The sequence below is a fragment of the Corvus moneduloides genome, chromosome 10, assembly GCF_009650955.1.
Source record: "Corvus moneduloides isolate bCorMon1 chromosome 10, bCorMon1.pri, whole genome shotgun sequence".
NCBI lineage: Eukaryota > Metazoa > Chordata > Aves > Passeriformes > Corvidae > Corvus > Corvus moneduloides.
This window is the reverse complement of record NC_045485.1, coordinates 4,682,445-4,707,570: the sequence shown is the minus strand read 5'-3', so window position 1 is coordinate 4,707,570 and position 25,126 is coordinate 4,682,445. Positions and strand designations below refer to the sequence as shown.

At 42.1% G+C, this 25,126-nt stretch overlaps 1 protein-coding gene across 1 annotated transcript in view; it reads left to right on the top strand.

The window, feature by feature from the left end:
• AMER3 (APC membrane recruitment protein 3) overlaps positions 1-18,352 on the top strand; it is a 37,132-nt gene extending 18,780 nt beyond the window's left edge. The window contains exon 3 of the mRNA XM_032120081.1: positions 17,766-18,352. The gene's annotated coding sequence lies outside the window, so the exon portion shown is untranslated. The remainder of the gene's footprint in view (positions 1-17,765) is intronic.
• The last annotated feature ends 6,774 nt before the right edge of the window (positions 18,353-25,126 follow it).

Genomic DNA, 25,126 nt, shown 5'->3' with positions numbered 1-25,126 from the left:
TATTAAATATTAAAAAATAATCCAAATACAAAGCAGGCTTTGAAAAGAAATCCAGAGCCCAGGCAACTTTCATTTAACTGAATAAAATTTATTCTAAATATTTATTGTTTATACTTTACTCCCATTTTCCTACTTTTTTGTTTGTTTTCTTGGGAAAAGTTTTTTTTCACTCTGTTTCCTCAATTTTTCAATCAGCCATGGTCTAACATTTTATAGACCAGTACTAACCTCAGAACCACAAACTGGAAACCACCGCTCTACAGTGTACTTTCAAAAATTCTACATTTCATGATCATAAAAGAAAGGTTCCACCTTTCTAGTCCCCTTCCAATAAAAGATTCTTCTTTCTAGCTTGGTTCTACCCCTTATCAGTCACCACTGCCCACCATAACACCGTTCCCATCCTGCTGCTCCTCTCTGTGCCCTAACTGCGGTGTAGGGAAGCTGTATTTTTGTAAGGCCAAATTCTGTATCTCATTTTTAGCCTAACAACCAGTAAACACAATTAGCAATTTTTATTGATTGAAACCGATAGGATACCGCTCTCAGTACCTGTGGGATTTCCTCAGAAATCAATTTCACTTACTGCCATCACGTATATGCTCATGTGAGCCACACTGTGTTCTATTTCCCAGATCAGCAGGGTAGCATTCTTCCCTGAACTGAAATGTGACCTGTGCCAGGAGGTATGCTGTCTCCCTTTATTTGATAAAGAGAAAATGGAAAAGTCTATAATTGCATTAGCTATTATTGGATACTATTATTGCCTTAATCCTGAGTAGCAAAGTGACCTCAGATGTGTTTTGGATTATCTACAGATAGACAATTGAACTTCCAAGTTGCCCACACTGGCAAAACACCAAACAACCCCAAAAAGAAAACAAACAAACAAACAAGACCCACAACATACCCCCCAAACAAAGAAACAAACCCCAACCCTAAAAAGAACCCACACTGCAGTTTCTCCATTCCTTTATCTAATACTATACCTTGCAGTCTATCAAAAGGAATGGAAAATGAGGCAACACAAATGAACATACATAAATCATCTGGCTGCACATAGACTATAATTACAAATTTTCATCTAGGAAACACAAAATTCTTTATGTTGAAAGTCAACAGTGAATAATATATCCTTACATTTACCCATTTTATGTACTTCAAACTTTGGAGATAAATTCTTGTAAGGTACAACCAGTCTCCTGTAGAACTGCACCGTGAAGTTACTTTTCTAAAAGTATCGAATGCCCCCCAGAACAGGCTTGGGGATTAAGGGCAGGAGACAACAAAAACAGCCCAGCTGGATTGCTCTTCACCTGTGCTGAGCACCAGGCAAGCCAGTAGTGAGCAATCAGCAAAGGGAGAAACACTGTCCCCCTGCAAGCTAGCGCCACTTGGCTTGGGCAGGATGCACGCTGTACACCAGCTGGCCCTTTTGGCAAACCAGGAGGCCACTGACTGAATTTGGAAATTGAGGTGGTGGCCAGACCTGTGCTGAGCTGAGCTGAGCTGACTAAGGCAGGAAGTTAAAGGAAGGTTGCAACCTGTATAGTCTTAAAAAAGGCAGTGAAGATTTTTATGAAGTACTGGTAGCTGGGAAAGCTACCACTGAAACATTGGCAACAATCTAAGCACCACCATTTGGCTACAGGCATTTATTTTGTTAGACTTCTCAAGGTCACATACCTCTTCCCTGTGTATGCCCAGGATATACACACAGTGCATAAAACAGCTGGTCCTCCTCAGACAACAAAACATCTGTTTTTAGGTTCCATAGATTTCTTCAACTGCTGACAGCTCTCCATGATTTGGGCTTTTCAGTGGGCTGGGAACACCTGGATAGTGATAAAAACAAAGAAATATGGGCTTTTGTGAGGGTATTGCAGTAGGACCAAACATTTTTTGCATGGAAGAGCTTCCATCTGGCCTGGCCTGCTAGAGCAGCTAAGAACCACAAGCCAATGTTCTGGGAGAACACCAGACACAGCACGTTCCCACGCATTTACATTGTGAGGCACCTTAGCCAGCCCTGTGTGCGCAGTCTGCTTAATCCTCAACCCACGGATCATGGAGCATTAACTTCAAATCCACCGGTCCCCTCTGGCTCCACGCAGTGGTTTGCTGGTCAGCATTGTTCCCTACAGAGCACAGGCCGTGCACTGTCCTTTCACATTCCCTGTGCACACTCTGCTTCAGTGCCCAGCCGTCCCATCGCTCTCCATGCTGGCCTGCCTGTGGCATAGAGCGGGCACGGACTCTGGCCCAGGAATCGCAGTGCTCCAAGCAGCCCAATTGTTTCATCACTGGCTGGTTCTATTAATAACTGCACTGTTAGTCACTGGGATTTCTGATGGGATGCTACATGTCTTGAAAGAGTGAATGCTTCACATAGCTGCCAATTAGCTGGGAAATGTGTTCTGGTTCTCTGCCTAGAAGGACAGAGACAAGGGTAGCATTGTCAGCAATGGACTGCCACCTCCTAATGTTGAGTTACAAGAATTAGTGGGTTAGTAAACTACCACTGACCTTCTTTTATTGTTTTTCTTAATTACTCATGAAGCTTTTGAAAAATGCTATTAAAAAGATATTTAAAATTAAGAGAAGTTGGGAGAGTATGTATTTAGAATAGATGAGATTATTTGCACCTCTATGGCACCAAACTATTGTTAAGTAAAAAAAGGGACAAGATTCCTAAATATGTTTTAGACTGGCTTCCTCAGTGCTCTGTAACAAACCAGTTCAGAAAAGCTGTCTTTTTTAAACAAAGTGCCTTTAGGCAATCGTAGACCCTGAGCATTCTCCATCAGGATACGATGCCAAATTTTCTTCCTTCTATTCATCAGACTCAACCCCTTCACAATCCTGTGCTACTGCCCTGCTTCTGCCTCCTCTTTCACCTCTCCCCGCCCTGGTTCCTTTCTGCAGGGAAGGGAAGAGACATAGACCTGAAGGCCTCTCCTGCTCCAATGAAAGAGGCTGCAGAGAGAACAGTTTGTTATCCACCTCCCTCTGCCTTTGCTTGGATGTTGTTTGGACACCAAGCCACAAGACTTCAGGAAGGTCTCCCAGGAATGGACTTACAGACCATATTCTGCTGCTACTGGTGCACCTGCTCTCCTCTTAACTGTGTCTCTTTGCCTTGAAGCAGAGAGAGTGCCTCACCTTCAACCTGACCAGAGGCATTGCTGTCTCAATCCTGATTTTATTTAATGAGCTCAGGAAATCCATAGGAAGTATTCTGTTACCTAATGATATGGCAGTCATCCACAGCATAGAGATCAATAAACTTCCCCTAGCAGCAATTTATCACTCAGTGTATCACACAGCAATCCACTGAGTGCTATAACTGAAGGCACAAAAATTTAAAGCGAGCCCAATACAGTGATGAATGATGGCCCAGTACAAATCACTTCATAGGTGGAAAAAAATCCTACCGTAAAGACTGTTTTCTCTAGCACGCAGGAAAAAAACCTTAAGTCAGGTAAGACCTAACTATTAACAAAATAAGTGACACAAATACTGAAAACCTTGTTTTGCTGTGCTTTCTGACAGGAGATTTCTGACTTTTTACAGGAACTAGTTACTTAGTCTACAGTAACATAAATATCCAAAGCAGCATAATCAACTGAAAAATCTACTAAGTTATTGACACACAGAAGAGTTATTTGTGTTTTTGAGGCATACCTGAAAAATCCATTTCAGAGAGAATAAAAGAATGTGTGTTCATCCAAAAAGTCAGAAAAGTTCATCCCTGTAACTTTAATTTTTTTTCTTCACATTTCCACTTGTGCAGTTCCCATATTGAAGTATTGACAAGATCATGGGTAATGTCCCATTATTAGAACAATTCACCGATATTTCAGGAATGTTCTCAAATTTCCCTTTCATTAATTGGCAGAACTAGTAACTTCCCCAGGTTTAACTGAGAAGTAGAGATTTCTCCATTGGGTTATTTACTGGGCAGTGGTGCTACTTCTGCTTCTTTAAGAAAACTTAGTTCTACTTTCCTGTGACCACTGTTTGATCTCCCTTCTTGAAAGTTTGAACATTTAAAATTGTTATTGGCAATAGGCTAAACTCCCTTCTACTGAACCGTGCTGAAGACCAGCCCAGTGATAGGGAAAAGCACAAACTAATCAATGCTGCCTAACAACAGATCTGATTTTGCCTAAAGGTCAGGCTTTTCTTCAAACACAGTCTCTTAAAACGTCAAATACTTCTAAGGTGGCAACTCTGAATCAGTTTATAACTTGGCATTATTTCTTAACTGCACTTCCATGAACATAAACACCTAAGAGTATGAAGCACACTGCATTTAGTCCTTCACTGATTTCTCAAAGTCTTGTGTGTTTTGTGCCTTGGGAGCTAACTAAAACCAAAATATTTGTGTTTTATCACAGTTCCAAGTTTGGAAAACATCTTTCATATCAATGAGGTTCACTTCAAAGAATAGCAAAGCATGAAGGCTTAGACTCAATTTGTAGCAAAACAAATAAACAGAAATTACAAGATTCTGGAAATTCTTCGTAGTAATTCACAAGGCTGAACTCACACCTTCCATAATTCAAGAGTACTTCTGAGTACTCTTGAATATTTCTGTTCTCATAAACGAGAGAGGAAGAGAGAGAGAGTTATGATCAGACAGATATGACAGACAGAAATAGACTCCTGTCAGGGAGTTGTGGAGAGCAAGAAGGTCCTCCCTGCACCTGCTTTTCTCCTGGCTGAGCCCCCCTCAGCTGCTCTTCATCAGACTGGTGCTTCTTCCCCTTCCCCAGCTCTGTTCCCTTCTCTGGACTCACTCCAGCTCCTCAATGTCTTTCTTGTTGTGAGAAGTCCAATACTGAACACAGGAATCGAGGTGCCTTAGCAGTGCCCAGCACAGGGGGACAATCACTGCCCTGGTTCTGCTGCCACACTATTTCTGACATATGAAGGAATTGCAGTAAGCTACATACTAGTGGAACCGAGGTGTCATATGATATCGCTTTCTCTTCTTTATTCTCAAAGTTTTTATTGGAAATTTTAGCCATAAAATATAGAAAACTTACTGTCCTTTTAACCTCTTAAGTGACTTTCTGAAGAGGATGCAAATGGAAACTTGAAATAAGACACATTATTCAGTTATGATGTCTAAGTAGCCACTTTTCATCTTTTAAATAAAACAGGATGCTTGCATACTGCATAGATCTAGGCTTTTACACTGTACGGCTTTTTAGCTGATTCATCTGCAAGAATACAAATGCTTACTAAACATAAATTATAACTGTGTAAGTACTCTGCTTTATCACGTAGAGTTTCCTTCCCCAGAAGGTCAGGAGCAAGAAGAATGCCATATTCAGCTGATTGTGTTGCAACTGGGAACCCTTGGACCTAATTTGCCAGATACTCCAACCCATTCTATATTCACATCGTTTAATGGACATGCAAGTTTACAATACAACGTGTCCTAATTTTTGGACTTGGGGGGAAGGGCTACAAAACAGCCTGTGCTGGGTTATGAGATGAAAACAGGTCAGTGATTCGATATTTTCTTACAAAGCACTGGGTGAACAACATTAACTGATGGTAAAGGTGATAGTAAGTGACAGGACAGATTCTTAGGATTGATTAAGGACCATAAATCCACTGGATCCTCTCTTCAAGACTGCCGGTGTGGAAAGGGAATACTTGGGTGGCTAGGAAAAAGCATTCAACAGTATAATCAAACTTTGGCAACATCTCTGTGTCACACATTCATATTGGCCAATTTCCAGTTGGCAGAGCAACTCTATAGGGTCTGAAACAAGAGACCACAGAGCAGCCTACACTGATGACTGAAAAAGAGGAATGCAAAGATGACACAGAAATACTGTCTTCTCCATTTGGTGCAGTGCTGGGCATAGTTCGAGTGTTCCTGAAGAAAACTCAGCTGACTTGTGCTCCTATCTTTTAGTTCCCCACCAGGCTAAGACTGCTTTTAGAGCAGAACCAGTAACCCTCGTAGTACCTTGCATGTTCTTCATTTTTATCCAAGCAAGTCTGCCTGGATCCAAGACCTGTTGCTACAATACCAGACTCCTGGTAATAACTGTTGACCAAAAACCTGCCAGACTTGCCACCGAAATGGTGTGTTTAACCGTGTAGCATTAGAAGAAAGCTCATGGTGTCTCAAGAGAAGTATGTTAAACCACAGAAGAGTTTGCAGAATAACTAACTTAAAATGAGGTTTTCAGCTGGCAGAAAAGCCAAGGATGGCTTAACTTCTGTAGCACTCAGGACTACCGCAGTCTGAAGGAGGCACTCATTTCTCTTCAAGAGGAAGGGAAATGAGCTCATCTCTCAGCACAAAGTCTGCCCCACTGTTCACAGCCCTTGTCATCTGTTGTACCCCATCACTGGCAATGCAAACAATTAAATTTGGCAGGAACCTAGAGGTTACAAAGCCCGAAGGAAGTAATTTGGGCATTTGCACTTTGCCTACCCCGAGGTGTTTATCAAGGCACATCCTAGACTGACTCACTGCTTTTTCTTCCTTTTTTTTTCTCTAAGAGACTTCTATTGCATAAAACCCATAAAATCATACAGGCAGTTCTAAATAACAGCATCATAAAACTTACAGAACTTACTACAGCCCAGGACAATTGCTGTATTAATGTCATGAACATTGCTAAACATAGCACAGGAAGACTTCCTTCTCCTTTCCTTCCCACCCCACGCATGGCTGACAGCTACATTTATCAGATTCACAGCCTCACAGTTAAAAAAAGAAGTTCACTTCCAAAATTAAAATCACCTCCTTCAGCAATGTGAAGAGAGTCACTTATACTAGTTAAGATGTAATTTATATTCATCTCCCTCGTCATGTGTTTGACATACACTGAACCTAAGCAAGTTTTCAAAATAGATCTTTTTAAAATATGCTAAAAATGAGAAATTCTTAGAATATTTGCCTTTTTATCCTTTCAGAGGCAACTGAGTTTCTTTAACAATGATCTGTTGATCTGAACAGATCATGGCCTGATCTGTTGCTGGAGTTTGACTAACAGTACATAAAAAGGGCAAAAATACATTGCCAATACTTTAGAATCCTGCAGAAACTGTCTTTCAAAAAACAACTGCCAAAGTGGATCAGTTCTGAACTGCAAGCTTAAAGCAGTCAAAGACTTTGGCACAATCAGTGCTTTTTCTTATAGGCCTTATCAGACCACGAACACTTAAATTTACAGCCTTGTGTGCCTAAATTTAGCTTTTAAAAGCAGATCCAAAATTCTGACTCAGCCTATATATTTCAGCTCTACATATTCCATTGGGTCAGACTATCAGGCTATAAAACAGGGAAATTCTAATTACATGAAGAAAAGAAATGGAGGAATAGTCAAAACCATCCTGCTATTGAGCTAACTGCAGGCAACAAGGAGGGCATTAAGTAGATCAGTTCATCAATAATGGAATATGGAGACTTTCAACACTAAGTAGGTCAGTGGTACATATTTCTGTTTTACCCTTGGATAGTGACTCAGTAGCCTACTCACGGTGAACTCACACTGCCTTCCTTCTCTTCTTACCAGGCAGTCTTCAGCATCACAAAATTCACCAAATCCTCCCATCCCTCTAGAGAACTCATGAGCTGAAAATGTGTGGGGATTGAAGTTGGATAGTTGAGGCTGTCATCCAGGAAGGTTGCATTGAGAGGTGCAGTGGAATTATTTATTCTTTATCAGCTAGGGGTTTGTAAGAAAACTACCCTTTGTGGCTGCTAACAGGCACAATTCCACATAAATCCAATCCTGATTTCTGTATTTAATGGAATGCCTGCCATCAACTTATGTTGCAGAGGCTGTCACAAATCCATGGGATTTTTTCAGCTATATGAGTGGGTTCTAAATCAGTACCTAACATGACTACACCACAACATTTTGTGGTACTTTTATGAAGCAATACCGGTATTTTTACTTTTGTGTTACTTTTGGTTCTTTGGCTAAGAAAATACAAGCAGAAGAATGGACACGAATTATTTTGAAAGTCCCACTTTTCTTTACAGGCTGTAATAAATTATTTTTCATTATTTCAGTTAAAGGAAATTTGCTCTTTCTTCCTCTTTTTCAAATTGTTGCCATAGGGATATAAGTAGAAAACTGCCCAGCCAGCCTACCAGATACTTGTTGAGTCTGTGCTGAAATGGTTTCAAAGCAGATAGGAGAGGAGCCGTCCAGTTAAAAGCCAACATCATCCAGCCCTACAGGAGGGTAGCACAAGTGGAAATGCAGAAGCAACTGTCTACTCAAAATTGCGGGCAACCATGGCATCTAATAGCTTCTGCAAGAATGCTGTTGACTGACTAACAGAAATCTGCAGCAGGATCCTTGCTGGCCACAGTAATAACCAGCCAGGAGATCTGAGGGCCAAAGGCTGTATAGAAAGCCAAACAGATTACTAGTCCCTGAAAAGATTTAATAGGCAATATTTTTACTGTGACTAAACTAAATAGGAAAAACAAAACCAAACGAAGTTATTATTTCTCTAGGACTACATAGATGGTGACAGCTCAGTGTGGCATACCACACATAGGAAAACTGAGGGATTCCATAATATAATAATTCTGAAGACCAGGTATTAGTCAGTCTGGTAATTTCAACTGTTAAATAACACTTCTTATTTGGGTTAGCACAGGCACCAGCTAATACAGAACATGTTAGTTGTTCTCTGTTCATAAATTTCACTGAGAGTATCATAAAAAAAGTCTATTCCTATCTCCTAAACTTTACTAAACATTCCTTATTACTTCTTTTAAATCAAAACACTTATTTGAAAATGCATCTAAAATTAATAAATACTCTGGAACACAGAAATTTTAAGTCTAATGTATTTGCCACCCCAGGGTGCTTTTCATTTGTTCTCCTCACTCTTCTTAACTGAACAAGTAATTTACGTGAGTAATGAAAATAATCTTATTGTGCAGCTTTTAATCTATTATTCAATAGCTAAAAGGAAAGTAAAAGTCACCCTTTCTATCAATAATTCAGCCTCGGTGCTAATGCAGCCATTCAGCTGCCCCCCTCGCAAGGGTCTCATGCATTTTTAATGTGTTGGCTCTTTGTTAGCAGGTCAAAGATGTGAATTATGGTTAGAAACACAGTTACCAGGTGAGGGAAGGTCAACTGAAGAAAATATTCCTGTTGCAAGTGAAACAAATTAAAGTGGCAGGAGTGCAAAGGAAAACTACACAGTAAGGTCCTCAGTGCCTGACTTTGCTGAAGACCAAAAAGATAAAGCCCAGCTGCCAAGGCTGCCCTGGCTGGTAAAGAACCAGGAGCTCTCAGCAGTGCCAGTGAAGCTGAACAAACTTCAGCCAGGTTGGTCTGATGGTGTCATACAGTATGTGTCCCAATTCTGCCTCTCCTCGGGTACTGCTTGTTACCCTGCCTGGATCCAAACCCACATGCTGGGACAGGCGCTCTCTCCAGAGCACCATAGACAGAGGTCAAGGATCTGATGACAGCAGTATTTCCCTCAGAGCCAAATTTTTACTGGTTTAGATGGTACCGTAATTTGGAGACCTGCCACTAAACTTCAAACCTGGGCTGCCCGGACCAGATATCACCATCTAACGAATCCACCTGATCTCTTCAGCTTTACTTCCAGTGAGGCATTTTTAGAGAATTGCTCTTTAAACACCACAACAGTTTTGAAAGCCCCAGAGGCATGGATGGCTTCCTTGGTCTGCCTTTCTTACAATGTGTGAATCAAGCACCTGCAAAAAAAGAACTTCGTTACCAAGGCTTTTTTGTCTGCTAATAACTCCCTCTGAGAGTGTAATTTTCTCTAATAGTATGGTTGTCTTCTTTGGAAAAGATTAGCATGTCAAGAAGCCTCTTCAGGAGGACTCCACAACCTCCAAACACAGGCAGGCACAATCTCCTCTCAAGGGTGGCACAGAAAACTCCTGAACTGACACTAGAGAGACAGATGAACTTTTAGACCTCACCCAAGAACTGGTGCTTGTGACCGTGGCACCAAGCAGCTGCTGATACCTTTGCATGCCTTCCCATTCTGTCAGACTGAGGGGTTCTGGTAGAGACTGAGCCCTGCTCACAAGTTTCTGGAAAAAAACATTCCTTCCCTGGTATGAGAGGCTGTCCCAGCCAATCTTACTCCTCTGCTAAAGGGTCGACAAGTCAGCCGAAGGTCTGTACTGGAAATGGTTCCATTTTATTTTTACCTCTTTAGGTTTAAACTCTGCATGACCCAGCACATTTTATGGCAGAAGAAGTACAGGATTTGTCTTACTTTATCATGGCTCAAAATGAAGCCAATAAATTTTTATGTAAAATTTGGCAATTTCTCTCTAGCTCTATTTATTATTGCTGTCCGGCCTTCTTCAATAGGACAAAGTGATATTAATTTCTTCCCAAGAGTGGAAGCGTTCATTTTACATCTGGAGTTGTTCCAGATGGAAAATAAGGCTTGTTTTCCTGTGTGTCACATCACTGCTTCATGTAGATTTCCATTACAGTGAAGCTTAGCAAAAACTTATACAGATCTATATAACGGTTTTTTACTACCAAAACACACAATGAGCCTTATAAATACACTAAAGAGGTAAAAATGAGCAGGATTTTTTAAGCTCTAGCACCAAGTTGACCATAGAAAACATTCAGGAAAAAGTCAATTGCAATTTCAGTTTTGCAGGAGCAAAGAATAAAGATTATGTAACCATTTCTGTTGCTGCCACGACCACATATTCCAGACCTCTGATTTCCTACCCCTTTACCCTCCTCCTCCCCACATGTTAAGTGCTGTATAAATCAGGATCAAGTTTTGGGGCTGTACTCCAAAGGGCTTGAAATGATGTCTAGAAATGACAGTGCAACACAAACACCTGTAGATAGATACATGCGGATGGAACAGTACAAGGAAAATGAGAGTACCCGTTGGCCCTGCAGAAATAGAAGTGTCATCAGGGTTTTCATACTTTTAGGAATGGACTTCCAAACACAAGAAGCCCCACAGAACAAAACATGACATTTCTTCATTGGAGGCGTAACAAGGAGACAGTGCAGACTCTAATTGTCAACTAATCATAAATAAGAATCAGTATTTAAGTAGTAGACTAGGATACAACTGACAGGCAGAGATTGGCCCTCAGAAGCCTTGGAAGGGGTGTCAACCACCAAATCATGGATGTTACAGAGTAACATAAATGAGGGAAAATATACAAAGCAACATGTATTTGGGTTTGCATAACCAGACAGAAAAATACTGATTTCAAATGACAATATTCTGAGTAGATATGAACAGGCAGGACTGTGCTTATCAAGGCCAGAGGAAAGGGACATTTTGATACCTTAGAAGTAAACAGAACATGAGTTACAGCCTTAGACATATGGATAGAAAGATTTTATGCACAGAATAAAACAGATGCAGACACAGCCTGGATATGAGAACAGACAGAGAATTTTGAGTCAAAGAGCAGTGCAGTGACTTGTAGGATAGTGGGCTGTACCAGCAAAAGAAAAAGTGTTAGCGCAGGAAAATTAATTGCGAACATACTTAGAGCAGTTTGCTACTTACTATTGGTTGCTGGGAGCTTGTCTGCTGACCCTAACTTTAGCAAGTCAGCAAATATACCATAGATGTGCAACACAAAGATGACACAGGGTTCATTGCAACCCAGACTGAGTGTGCCCTGCAGACACAGCCAGCTTGTACTTGGCAATCGATGAGCCAGATGCGATTGTAACACTGCTAACTGCCTGTAAATGATGCATTTTTTAAAAAACTGAGCCATTTGAGAGACTGTATTGCATTCATTACCATTTCAATCAACGGCAGCACAATGCAGCACTGACAAGATTTAAATGACTATCCAATATAAATAATCTGAAAGGCTCGTGATAGCTGGGGAAGAGATTATTTACAGATTATTTTATTATAGACTTCCTATTTGGTTAAGATTTTGCACATGTGAACTTGTCCCATGCTTCAGCCATAGCTGTATAGGCAGATCTTTCAGCGAGAGAGATAAGAAAAGAAATAAGGTTGAGGGAGGCATAATGGAGGCATGGAAAATTGATTTTCAGACTGACAGTGACCTTGACTCAGAGGTTGAACGCGAGCTGTGAAGCAGACAATGAGGACGGCAACAAGCTGCAGAAAGCAAAACAGCAAACTTTGTTTGGAATTAGAGGTTACAGACAAATTCTGATGGCCAGTCCCTGCCCCCATAATCAAGTGCAGTAAGCATGTGATGATATTTTAACTTGCAGGGATTGTTGGGTATTTATGAAAGCACAACAAAGCTCACACACTATTTCTCTCACAGATAGCATTTCAGAAGGAAGTAATTCAAGTCACTTGTGATGAAGAAAAAAGGAAGAGAAATTTCTATACAATGCATCAGTTATTTTATCACATTCTGATAATTTCATTTGTTCACATGCTCATAAAATATTTCATCTAACTCATTTTCTGCTCGGAAATTTTTTAGGATGGGTCTGAAGTCACACTAAGTTTTACAGAAAGAACGTAGTCATGAAGGAAGAAAAAACCACTGTTTTCTGATAAACCGCACATGATGCAGTTCAGAAAAGCAGGGAAGAGTGGCTAGAGTGGTCTAACATTTACAGTTTGTCACCTAGTTATGGGGTCAGACACAAACTGTTCAGAACTACAGAACAACCAAGGACCACATTACTGCTATATGACTGTTTCTCCAGCAAGAAGCAGTTAAAGGGGCTCTGTCTTTATTTTCTTTCCGTGCCTCTTCTGTTGTGTAGCTCAGGAAAGCAGGAGCTGCAAGTTAGGCTAGGTCCACAACCAGAATGCTTTGTCAGCACAGGTATCATGTATTATAATGTCATGCAGTATATTATGCTGGCACAGCATTCCAAGGCAGATACAGCTTATAACAGCAAAAAAAGGTTTTTACAGTATAACTTCTTGATTACCTGGGAGTGACAAGTCGGTTTTTATGCACAAGTGACTTCTGGCAGCATTACTGTTTGTCAGGTCACACCCCAGGTGCTGATCTGTGCATAACTGTGCCATTGCAAATCTGTAGAACAGTCCTGGCCTTTGAGCCATGGAGGAACATCTATTCTACCTAGAAAACACTGCTTTGGCTTCTTAAAACCTCTGGAGTGGCATATAAGGGCTGGAGAAGGATAGGGAATATGCAGTAGATTTTTTCCCTGTCTAAAGCTCGTTCTGACCCAGACTGAGAATTTGAGTTCCACAAGCAAACAAAACTGCACAGTGTTCAGAGATATAATATTACAGCATCAAGGTCCTCTGGCCCTCGCACAGAGATCCTCTGAGCTCACAGGGCACCAGCACGGCTGCAGTATTTCTATGTGGGTGGTCAGTCTTCAGCAGGATTGAAGTCCAACCCACTACTGCCAGTAGTATTGGGAATTTCCTACAAAATGTGTTTCTGAATAGAAATCCCAGTACTTATTTTTGTTAGCACGCAGAAGTGTGCTCAAGATGCTGTTCTGAAATGATACACACCCTGAAACTGAAGTGACTGGAAAATAAAACCCCTCAATTTTTAAAAAAATCAGGCCAATTTGTGATTAGTTTTTAAAACAATACTTTTTTATGGGAAGGGAGTTTCTGAATATCTCCATGGCAGACCATTAAGACAGAATATCTGCCTGTTCTGTGCATGCTGATTATGATCAATTCTGTTCTACTGTAAAATCTTCTCGGTAGTGACGCATTTTCCTGTTTTCCTGGGAGCACTTTTTTATTGTTCCAGTAAAACCAAGTTTTCACAAATAATATTTAAACTTTTGAAAAGCAGTATATTCCCCATCTGAAAATCATTCCATCATAAAATTCCCAGCTAACTGTCAATCTACACAACCAGCCAGAGCAATTAGCTCTGCATGATAGCAGAGCTATTAAATAACCTTGGCATCAAGGTCACAGCAGTTCAGTGGCCAGGCTAGACAAAGAATGCTTCAGGGCATTCCCCCATGGTAGAAACAGCTCTTGCAAGGGCCTGCCTCAATTTCCCATTCCCAGTGTCTACTTAAGTTAAACAGCTTTTTTTTTTTTTTTTTTTTTTTTTGGGTGGGTGGTGGTGGTGGGGCAGAGGTGGGGGGCACTGAATCTTTATTCATCTCTTAACTGATGTTGTTATTAAGCTTCCAGTTCTTGACTTAGAATCAGCTTCTCCTGCTCCTCCTCAACTGCAATCAAGCAGCCTTTTCCCCTAGCTTGGAGAGCCCATATTAGCCCCATCTTCCATCAGATACATGGTCAACTTCACTCATCCAATCATTCTTGATTCTAAGGCTGACATAACAGGCTTTGCCCAGATGAGAGAAGGAGAAATCTTACAATGCAGGATTCTGCATCCCAGACCCTTAAGGGGACAGTGGTCCTACATTCTAACTTGCTCCTGACATTAATAACTCCCAAGACACTCTTCTCTCTAGCAAAGGATACATCAAATATTTTTTAAACAGATTTCCTTAGGCACATTTGCAAAACATCCCTTTTGGCCTTAAAGGCCCAGTGTTCAAAGTACCTACAATGAGGCTTAGAAATTCAACTGATAAAAGAAAAAGTCACACCATAAAAAAAAAAAAAGAAAAACCATCAAATGTGATTGTAGGAGGAAGGAACTGAGAGTTGGAACATCACTGAGTCTTTCAGTTTTAATTTGCAGGTAGAGTGGAGATGTCATGAAAACTTCATCATAAAAGAGGACCAGCTTAGGAACAGAGTAGTTTAATAATGCCAGTAAGGACTGAACTGATATTCTCTCATAAACTCTAGGGAATCTGCAGATGAAATGACTGAGCTGCTGCCTAGGCAATACTAAAGAGTCAGGCATTCTATGAGAGAACTGGACTTAGTAGGGATGCTGTTATCGGAAGTTACAGTCTGCAATTGCCAGACACACAGTCAGGACCCGAAAATTCAGACCTACCCATCACCCTGCTGCCGCCCTCTCCTCTTCCCCCGACTGCTACCGCTGCTCTGCTGTGCCACCTCGTGCTCACCAGCTGACACTGCTGCATGCAATGGGGCACGTGCACGAGGAGTGCATCACTGAAGTCCTTCATGTTGAACTTTCTGAGACCAGAGCAATGTACACCTATGCCCGGTGACACAGCTGTAAGCAGGACACGTGAACATTGAATGCTGCTCTGTCAAAATCCTTTCTGTATTCTTGTGGAGGCCGAGATGCTCACAGATGTTTTCAGACTTTCAGTGATTATAGACAGAGTTTTGGGTTCACTGCAGTGAGATCATTAGGTAAGAAATTTCTCACAGTTGCTACCAGAGCCATTGCACTGTCTGCTGTCCTTGTCCTCTGGGCTGTCAAGCAGCATGTCCCAGGGCCCAGAGGAGGGAACACACATTAAGAACCTCCCCATCCTTTATGAGTGTTGATGCTGACATGTAGTATTTTGAATAACCACATGACCACCTCGTGTCTTTTACTTACCTCACTGTAAAATGGATGACACTTGTTTATTTCTCCATGGTGACAGAGCTTTGGCGTGATTTTTCACAGCAGATGGGGCCTTAGAGATCTGCAAACGACATTGCTTTAACTAACTGGCAGAAACACCTTTCTGACGACAGGGCGCACACTGGGAACTTCGCAGAGCACATTCAACAGAAGGAAGCACAGCAATCCAAACAGCTGAAGAAGGCCTTTGCATTTAGCAGATTTTCATATCATTTGTCCAGGTGTATTCTAAACCTCTTGCATTCTTTCAGGAACTGCCGACATTCAGGTTACACGGGGACTTCCAGGTACCAAAACCCTTGCTTTTGGCAAGCATCCTGAATGACTCGGGAGGGGCAAAGAAACTCTTCCTCTAAGCAAAAAATTGTAGAAATTATTTAACTTGAGAGTCAACCTGATAAACTCCTCACTGCAGTCTACCTGGCCTCATCAATCCTGTCACAGAAAGCCCAATCACAAAATACATGCATTAGGTAAAAATTGCGTAGCTGGGACCCTGCAGCCTGAGGCTGCTCCAGCAGAGCCACACAGAGGGGAGTACCCAGGGCCTGGAGCCGGAGCTCAGCCGCGAGGGGTCAGTGCTCCACCAGCAGTGCTGCGCCTGGGCTCCGCAGGGAAAATCTGCTCGGCGCTGGGAACCGCTCCGCAGTTCTCGCCGGCACTGCACAGTGCGGGAGCGGGAAACTGGTTCATCAGTGCCTTCTAACCCGTGGAAAAACAGCCTCCAGATCAAGGAAAACAGAGCGTAGCAAGCTGATGAATATCACAAATTCCTGTGCTGGCCTGCCAAATACCGCTGCAGTATTTGTGTTTGGGGTTCTCAAAGGATTAGGCCTCCTGCTTGCTTGGGAAGTGTGCCTGGGTCAGCAGAGCAGGCAGGAATGCAGCTGTTCCCAGCACTTTGAGCATGGACACAAACTGGGGAGTCATTTCTGCTACTGCCTAGGGACACTGACAAGCTGCTTGTGTATAGGAGACCCTAAGCATCAGTTTCTGAGTAAGAAGAACCTCTTGAGTATTGAAGGAGTACAAAGATGCCTTATATTTATATTTCCAGTTACATGAAGTGTAAAGATAATAAGGGGACAACAACTGTTTTTTTCTTAAGTAAGCCACCTCTAGGCATGTTCTAAGATTTTTCTGGTTTCTGGGGTGACTTTTATCAGTTGAATTTCTAAGCCCTATTGTATGTGCTTCAAAGCTTTCACTGAGAACTGGGTAAGAGCAAGCTCCCACTGACACAGAGATGGCTTTGGTGACCAAGTCCCGTGCTGGGGACACCCTGTCCCAGACATCAGGCAGGTTGCCCTCCACCGCCTACCCAGTCACAGTTCTGGTGCCTGCTCCTCACAACGGGCAGAGGCTGCAGCTGGCACAAGGGACTCAAGAGTGCAGCAAGAGCCACACTCTGAATTGCATCTAAGCCTGTTAGTCCCAATATGCCAGAGAGGTCTATCTCAGCTGATACGATAATATTTTTTAGGAGTACCTTAGGCAGGTGCTTAGAAAGAAGCATCCAGGGGAGGAGTAGGCATATTCTTTCCTCTACTGCCTCATTCAACCTGGAATTCTTCACGTTAGAGCCTTCTGACCCATGAAAAGAGTAATTTAGATGAGCTTGAAAAAAGGACTCTGCCTGTAAGAGGACACAAATGACACCAGAGAGAGACAGATTGATCTGTCCAAATGTATTTTCTCTCTTTTAGTGCCACTGCTGTCTGTGACAGCAGCAGAGACAGAGATGTCACAGGAAAGGAACAGGATAACAACAAAGAAAGGGAAAGCTGAGAGGTCTGGGCTGGGTAGGAGGGGCAATGGGAAAGCCGCAGGTGGCAGGAGAATATTAAAGCAAAACAGAACCGGTTGTAGCTTTCCACCTTCAGTTCCTTAAGTGAGGTTCCTGTGCAAAAAGACTGGGAAACCATCAGACTGTATCACTGGAAAGAATAATGTAAAAATACAACCACATTTTTAGAAATAGTGAGAACTTTGGGGATTGCTTTACTCATATCATGAAAATTCAGAAGCCTGCTGACAAAACTCATGCTAAAAAGACACTTGCAGGAAGATGCAGATGGCATGTGGTACAAAGTTGACAAGTTACTCTAGACTAGTTTGTCTAAACAACAGGAAATTCTTATGTCATGGCTAATCTGGCCCTGGTTGCATTCTGGTGGTAGCCAGTTTTTATTTCTGGTTTTAGTTATTTTTCTTCATTCACTCACCAACATATTTTAAATAAAAACCTGAAACAAATATGTGAATATTTAAGATGTTTTTGCTTATATTGCAGGTGCAACACTGAAGAATCCATTTGTAGATATGGATGCACCCCCCCCAACACAGTATAGCATGACAGTTCCATGACGTTATGCCAAGACCAGAATCAACAAGGATTTCTCTCTAGAGATCTCACCAGAGGTGTTGCAGCAGAAAAACATGCCAGTCTGTTGGAATGACAGTTAGGAGTTCTGGACAACCACACACTCCTGAAACCATATTTGCAGATGGCTGGTAACTAACGCTTGTTTTGAAAAACAAAAACCAACCCAGGTTCAGTAGGATTTTGAAAAAATTCATGCCATGATAAGGTTTAAGAAAAAAAAAAGATAGCATATTTCTGTCATATTGTGCCACACAACAATTGAAAATATCACTATATTTTTAGTACACAGGAATGTGCAGGATGAGCTTTCATTTGGGAAGCTGTCATGAAGAGGTAAAATTGTTTTCTGTTGTACTAGTTTTTCTTTAGTTTTAGAGAAAAGCTTTATATATGTTATGGCAACCAAGCCTCAAGGTTCTAGACTGCAGATTACACTGGTATGGCAAGATGTACTGCCTAGGAAAAGGTATTTTTTAAACAAACAAAAAAAAAAATCAGGAAGCAGAATATAGTATGCCCTATATTGTCCAAAGACCTGTTTATCATAGCAGAAATTGTGACTAGAATAATGAGTTATATGTGAAAATCACCATCAAAAACATAAATTATTTGATTCAATTTTAAATGAGATAAAACATGTTTTTAATACCCATGATAACAGCTGCACTTAATCCTATATGAAGTCTTCCTTTCCTAATTGAAAAGCTGTTCTCAAAGTACTGGATGTGTTATTAACCCAGTTTTCAGTTTTTTGTGCCATTCTTGTGAACAGTCGTTTTCATACCTCAGCTCTAATCTGGTCTTGGCTGTGTTATATTTTGAGAATAAATTGAAAAAAACCAACTATGCTTTGTAGATGAAACCTGATGATTAAATGGTCCCTTGTGGCCATGGTGTGTTTGTAGAGATCTTTACAACCTCCTCATTAGTATCCTGCCTTGGACAGTGTTTAGGAGTAGTGTCTTTGCCCTGAGATTTTCTGTCATGGGGAAAAGTGGAAGAAGGATATGAGGCTGGCAACTGCAGCAAGGGAAAAATACCTTAGATTAGATGCCTGAATTTTGATGTCAAAAGTTAATTTCTACCTTTGATCAGTAATAATGTAAAGAATATATAACCACAGTATTTAAGAGATGTCTGCATTTTGCAGAATCTGGATTTTAAAACGCGTTATATAGCAAGACTATGAAGCTATAAAATGAAATCACATCCCCTAGCTATGGAACTTTCTCAGTATTACTCTACACTTACAAAGAGGAGAACTTCTATCTCCAACATCCCACGACTGCCAGCACAAATCAACTTTGAGAATGCAGTCGTTTTACCACAAGTATCTCCTGAAAATATAGATTATAAGTGTCTAAGACCCTCTTTCATGGCACAAAATGTTATTTCTGAAGACTGCTTTGGAGTTGCCCTTTAACCTACAAAAGCCTGAAATGCCAAGCAGTTCATCATACAGGCATTTTCCCCTAAAATACTCAGTGACACATTAGAATTGAGCTAATCAAATAATAATAAACACAGGGCTTAATATTCCAGCAACAGACAGTCTGTACAAAAACTAGCTGTTCCTCACACAAGTGATCCCTTTTGCAATTACTACGCTAGCCTCCTTTATTGCCTTCAGCTCATCAACATCTCTTGTACTGAAAAGCCCAGAACCTTGAGGGAGCAGAGGCAGAATTTCTCATCCTTGTAGCATACTGCACATCTCTTCCCTGGATTTCAGGCTGAGTAACTGACTTCATGGAGGAAAAGAAAGGCAACAGAAAGAAAAAAGTCATCTTGCTCCCACACAGCAATGGAGACAGTATTTCAAAGGAGACTATTATTTCTCCCACCCTACAGGCACAGGGCAACAAATTATTTGTCTGAGTTTATTTACCTCCCCAAGTGGTGTCTTTCTCCTGCTGCTACTGCTCTTCTCCCTCTAAACTCAGCTCATCTGTAACAGCTAACCAGTCCCTGCTGCAAACCAGAGGGAACAAATGCAGACAAGAAAGATGGGCTTTCAGTCCTCTTATGCAGGTCCAGCATTGACATAAATAGCCTGTCTAGGTCCCTCTGGATGGCATCCCTTCCCTCCAGCATGTTGGCTACTCCACATATCTTGGTGTCACTGGCAAATTTGCTGAGGTGCACTTGGTCCCACTGTCCATGTTAAACAGGGCCAATCCCAAAGCCAACCCTGGAGGAATGTCACTTGTCACTCTCCAATTGGACATCAAGCTGTTGACCACTCTTTGAGTGTGACCATCCAGCTACTTCCTTATTCACTGAGTGGTCCTTCCATCCTCCATTTAAGAGCCAAGAATTCATGTGGGACAGTGTTAAATGCTTCACACAAGTCCATGTAGATGTGAGTTGCTCTCCCCTTGTCCACTAATACTGTAACACCACCAAAGTTGTCAGGCATGATCTGCCCGCAGTGAAACCATGTTGGCTGTCCCAATCACTTCCATATTTTCCATGTGCCTTAGCACAGTTTCCTCAAGGATCTGCACCATGACCTTGCTGGGCACAGAGGTGAGACTGACTGGTCTGTAGCTCTCCAGGTCTTCCTTTTTTCCCTTTTTAACAATGGGGGTTATGTTTCCCCTTTTCCAATCATTGGGAACTTCACTGGACTGCTGTGGCTTCTCAAATACAATTCATAGTGGCTCAGCCACTTCATCCACTAGTTCCCTCAGGACCTGCAAATGCATCTCATCAGATTCCATGGACCTTTGCACCTTCAGGTTGCTTAGATGTTCTTGAACCTGATCTTCCCCTACAATGCACAGCTCTTCATTTTCCCAGTCCCTGTCTTTGCCTTCTGTGACTCAGGCAGTGTGGCTGGAGCACCTGTTGCTGAAAAACAATGGAAAAAAAGTCTTTGAATAACTCAGCCTTCTCTGTATCCTGAGTAACCAGGTCTACTGTTTCCCTCCAGACAGGGCTGATAGTTTCCCTAATCTTTCTTTCATCACAACATAATGTCCTGGGTTGCAGTGTATTCTATTACCATCCTCAGGAGCTGTTGAAACCAGGTGGGGCAGTGTTTCCTTGCCTCCTCCCCCCAGACTATCTTTCTGTTAATTGCCCATCATTGTCCTGCCGCCTGACTCAGAGATAACTCCCTCCGGACTATCTTCTGTTAATGAGCCTAATCAACACTTTGCCTCATGACTCATTACCCCATTGTGAGATGCTCCACCCAGAGGGAGGAACCAAGCATCCCATCGTGGATATAATCTGAGGCTGAACACCAGAGACACCGGCTTCCCACTGGATTTCCAGAGGACAGGAGCTACACAGCCACCACTGGACTTCCTGAGGAAGAGCAGACTGTTTTACTACAGGATCACTGCTTCAGAGGACTGCAGCCACCATTCTACCAGACTGCTACCACCACCCTGCCTAACAGGGTGTCAGGTTGTACCTTGACTCTGTCAGTTTGACAGTGTTTTCTTTTACCTTTTTTTCCCCTTTTCTTTAATTTCCATTAAATTGTTATTCTGACTTGGTGCCTCCCACTGGTTTGTTTTCAAACTAGCACACATACCTGTAGAAGCTGTTCTTGGTGCCCTTAATCTGCCCTGACCAGATTTAATTCTGGGGTTTAGCTTTCCCAACCTAATCCCTAGCTGCTTGGACAATGCTGGTGAGGACAATTTCTGTGTATTCCTACCAGACTACCTGTTCTTTCTTCCATCCTCATTGGCTTATTTTTTCATGGTTGTTCAGGAGCTTCTTGTTCATCCATTCAGGCTTCCTGGCTTTTTAACCGCCTTTCCTCTTTTTTGGGATGCATTTCTCCTGAGCTTGGAGGAGATGATCCTTGAGTATCCACCAGCTTTCCTGGACCCCTCTTGTCTCCAGAGCTTTACCTCGTGGTATTCTACCAAGCAGATCCCTTAAGAGGCCAAAGTCTGTTCTCCTGAAGTCCAGGGTAGTGAGCTTGTTGTGCAGCCTCCTCACACTTGCTCTCTGACACTCAAAGGTCCTGGGTTCAATCCATGCTGCCAAAAGAACAACTGTGGATCTGCATTACACACCATGGAAAAAATGCTTGTGGGTAGTCTGTTCTAGTTCTCCCTGTGGAGTTGCATGGCTGCTAATGCAAAGTTGGGGAAAGCTCAAAAATCTTTGGGGCTTAATTAACCTCCATTTAAAGAACCAACAGAAAATTTCTCTCCTCAAGGTCATATTGAATAAGGTGTTTACCAAGATTGCCTGTACATGAGTTTAAAGGAGAATCTTTAAATTAAACTTGTTACATTACCCAAGCAACATCTCTTTAACAAATGAAGACATGCTGGTGAAATTAATGTGGATGTTAAATATTCACTACATGTAAGTATTCAATTTCTCATGAGTATGTAGCTGTGAGAACAGTTTTCTTCAGCCAGCACTCAGCCTAACATACCGTCATTCCTCTTTGTTGTTAGATGGATTTTTTTAAACTTTTCAATGTATATAACAGAAAATTAAGATAAATTATGAAAACTTTTCCAGATTTTTGTGGGCACAAACTTTAGAGCAGCTTGTATGAAACTGTTCATCTACTTCCTGGCCTGTTTTTGCAAGAATGGAAGCAGTGACCAGTTGTGTCCAGACAAAGATCAGAATAGTAATTAAAAGAGCAATACCTTTGTGCTGAAGACAACCTCCAAAAAGGGTTTTCCCCCTCCCCTCATCTTATGGCTCATTAAAATGTAAAAAAAAAGTTCTGGAAAAATTATTTAAAAAAACCTATATTCTTCTCAAGACTTTGAGAAGGTCTTGACATCAAGACATCTCAGGTCTTGACGTTCCTTCTTTTAATGTAGGGTTCATTGGAATTTCAGAGGTATATTTGGAACTCCCAGCACAAAGACCAGGTACCTGAATACCCTTAACAAACCCACACTTACTGCTATGAGTGGAGAGGGCACTCGCCCCTTAAAAAAACTGCAGTGCAAATAAACTCATACTAGTAAAAATGCCTGAAAAAAATGTAGGAAGAAATATCAGACCCACATTAATTGTCAGGTGAGTGTTCCCTCCCAAAGCAAAGTATTAAAATGGCAGTCAGTTATCCCAGTCAGATGTAAAGGATGTGAACTTAGGCACAAGTCCCAGAGCAATACTTTGCTTCACTAACAATATTCCATTGTTATAAGAAAGCTGGAACATTTGGTGGCAGGATGTTGTAAATGCTTGAATTTTACAGCAAATGCACAGAACGCACAATAAAGTTGCAGGTAAAATGAGGAATATTCAAGAGAGAACAATGTTACATATTCTGACTTCTATGTAATGAAAAGAATAAAACTCCTGGATCGACAATGTATATGCATGGTACATATATATATATAATAATAAGTGTGTATACACACACTTGAAAAAAGGATTTGTTCAAGAATAACTTAAGTTCAAGAATAAGGAAGAAATCTGAAGCAGGTACCTTTTAAAAATCTGAGTAGCAGATTAATAAAATTTCAGTACAAACATGGTTTATTATGTAACTAAGATACATGCATTTATATGCTGTTTAATGTATTTTGTTAACTATTTTTCATATATGTCATATCTAATGTACATATGCTTTAGGTATTATATTTTAGTTACCATATTCTACGTTATGTATTAAAGTCACTTGGTTTCAATGTTATGTTTGGTCTCTAGTCAACATCACATTATTGTTTTGCATGACATTAATGAATTACTATTTTCCAGCTCTGCAAATTCTTTATTCAGAAAAAAACCCCCTCCTACTGCTTATAGATAATTTCTTTTCTTTAAATCCCCAGCCTATATGAAAGGCTTATAGAAGCAAAATTCACTGCTTCTCTAATTCTTCTCCTCTGTGTAGGACAACCTGCCTTATCAGTCAACCAGTACTGGGAGAATCAGAATATCAAGATCAAAATACTGTAATCTTATCCTGATACTCTTATATTGAATATTTAAATGGATTCAGTGTTAAGTATCTGTCACTCAATTACAAGGACTTTTAAAGTCCTTTTAACAATTTGCTTAATGTTAGCATAATTGTATCCCTGCATTAATGCTCCTAAGTAGAAAATTGCGGAAAGGGAAGGAAGGAGCCCAGTTTTTCCACGGTGGAACACCAATATACTGAAAGTTGGCACAATCTGAATTACAACAGTAACCATACAAATGCAAGAAAGTACTAACCCACATATTCCTGTCGGGGGTACTTTAGAAGGTGAATCTTGAGCAACGAGGAAGGTACTGACAGGCATGATAACAAAAATGAAAGGAACGCGGCTCAGCTGATAATGCATTAAGAAGGAGCACCTTATGTAACACATACGGAACAAAGAAAGGCATGCAGAACACCATGAACACCAGGTGGTGTGCTAGGGATGTGCCAGATAACAACCGGCGGTGCTCTTCGGTACCTGCTGGCTGAGCACGTGTTGGCACCGGCCAAGCAGGGCTGGAGTGCTCTCCTGACGCTGCTCAGCAGAACCCTGCTCTGCTCTCCGACATGCGGGCTCCTGGGACCCCCCCGTGACTCCCGCCCACGGAGCACTCACCTGATCACACACAAACAGCTTCAATCTCTGTCACACAATTCCTACAAACAAACAGCCTCAACTGTTTCCAGCTGAGCAGCTTGTGCCTCAGGTTCCAGCTTCTGTCGCGGCACCCATCAGCCAGCAAGCATGAAGCGCACACCCTGAACCTGTGCGGTTTGAACGCAGAAACTCGAGAGGCTCTGCGAAGCTGTAGAGAGCAAGGCTCACGCCTGACCGCTCACTACCCTGCGGGGACGCTCCTCCAAGGCAGCCCCAGATCCTCGGGCTGCCAACACCTGCCTTGAACAAAACTACCCAGGTCCGTTCCACCACGGGGATTTACACGCGCGGCACCTGTGCCCGACCGCTCGCCTCTCACTGCACCTGTCCCCGTCTTCCCATCAAGGCACCTGTGCCGGCCCGCCCCTCACGGCACCTGTACCCGCCCGCCCCTCACGGCACCTGTGCCCGCCCCTCACGGCACCTGTGCCGGCCCCTCCCTCACAGCACCTGTGCCGGCCCGCCCCTCACGGCACCTGTGCCGGCCCCTCACGGCACCTGTACCCGCCCGCCCCTCACAGCACCTGTACCCGCCCGTCCCTCACAGCACCTGTGCCCGTCCCTCACGGCACCTGTGCCCGTCCCTCCCTCACGGCACCTGTGCCCGTCCCTCACGGCACCTGTACTCGCCCCTCACAGCACCTGTACCCGCCCCTCACAGCACCTGTACCCGCCCCTCCCTCACAGCACCTGTGC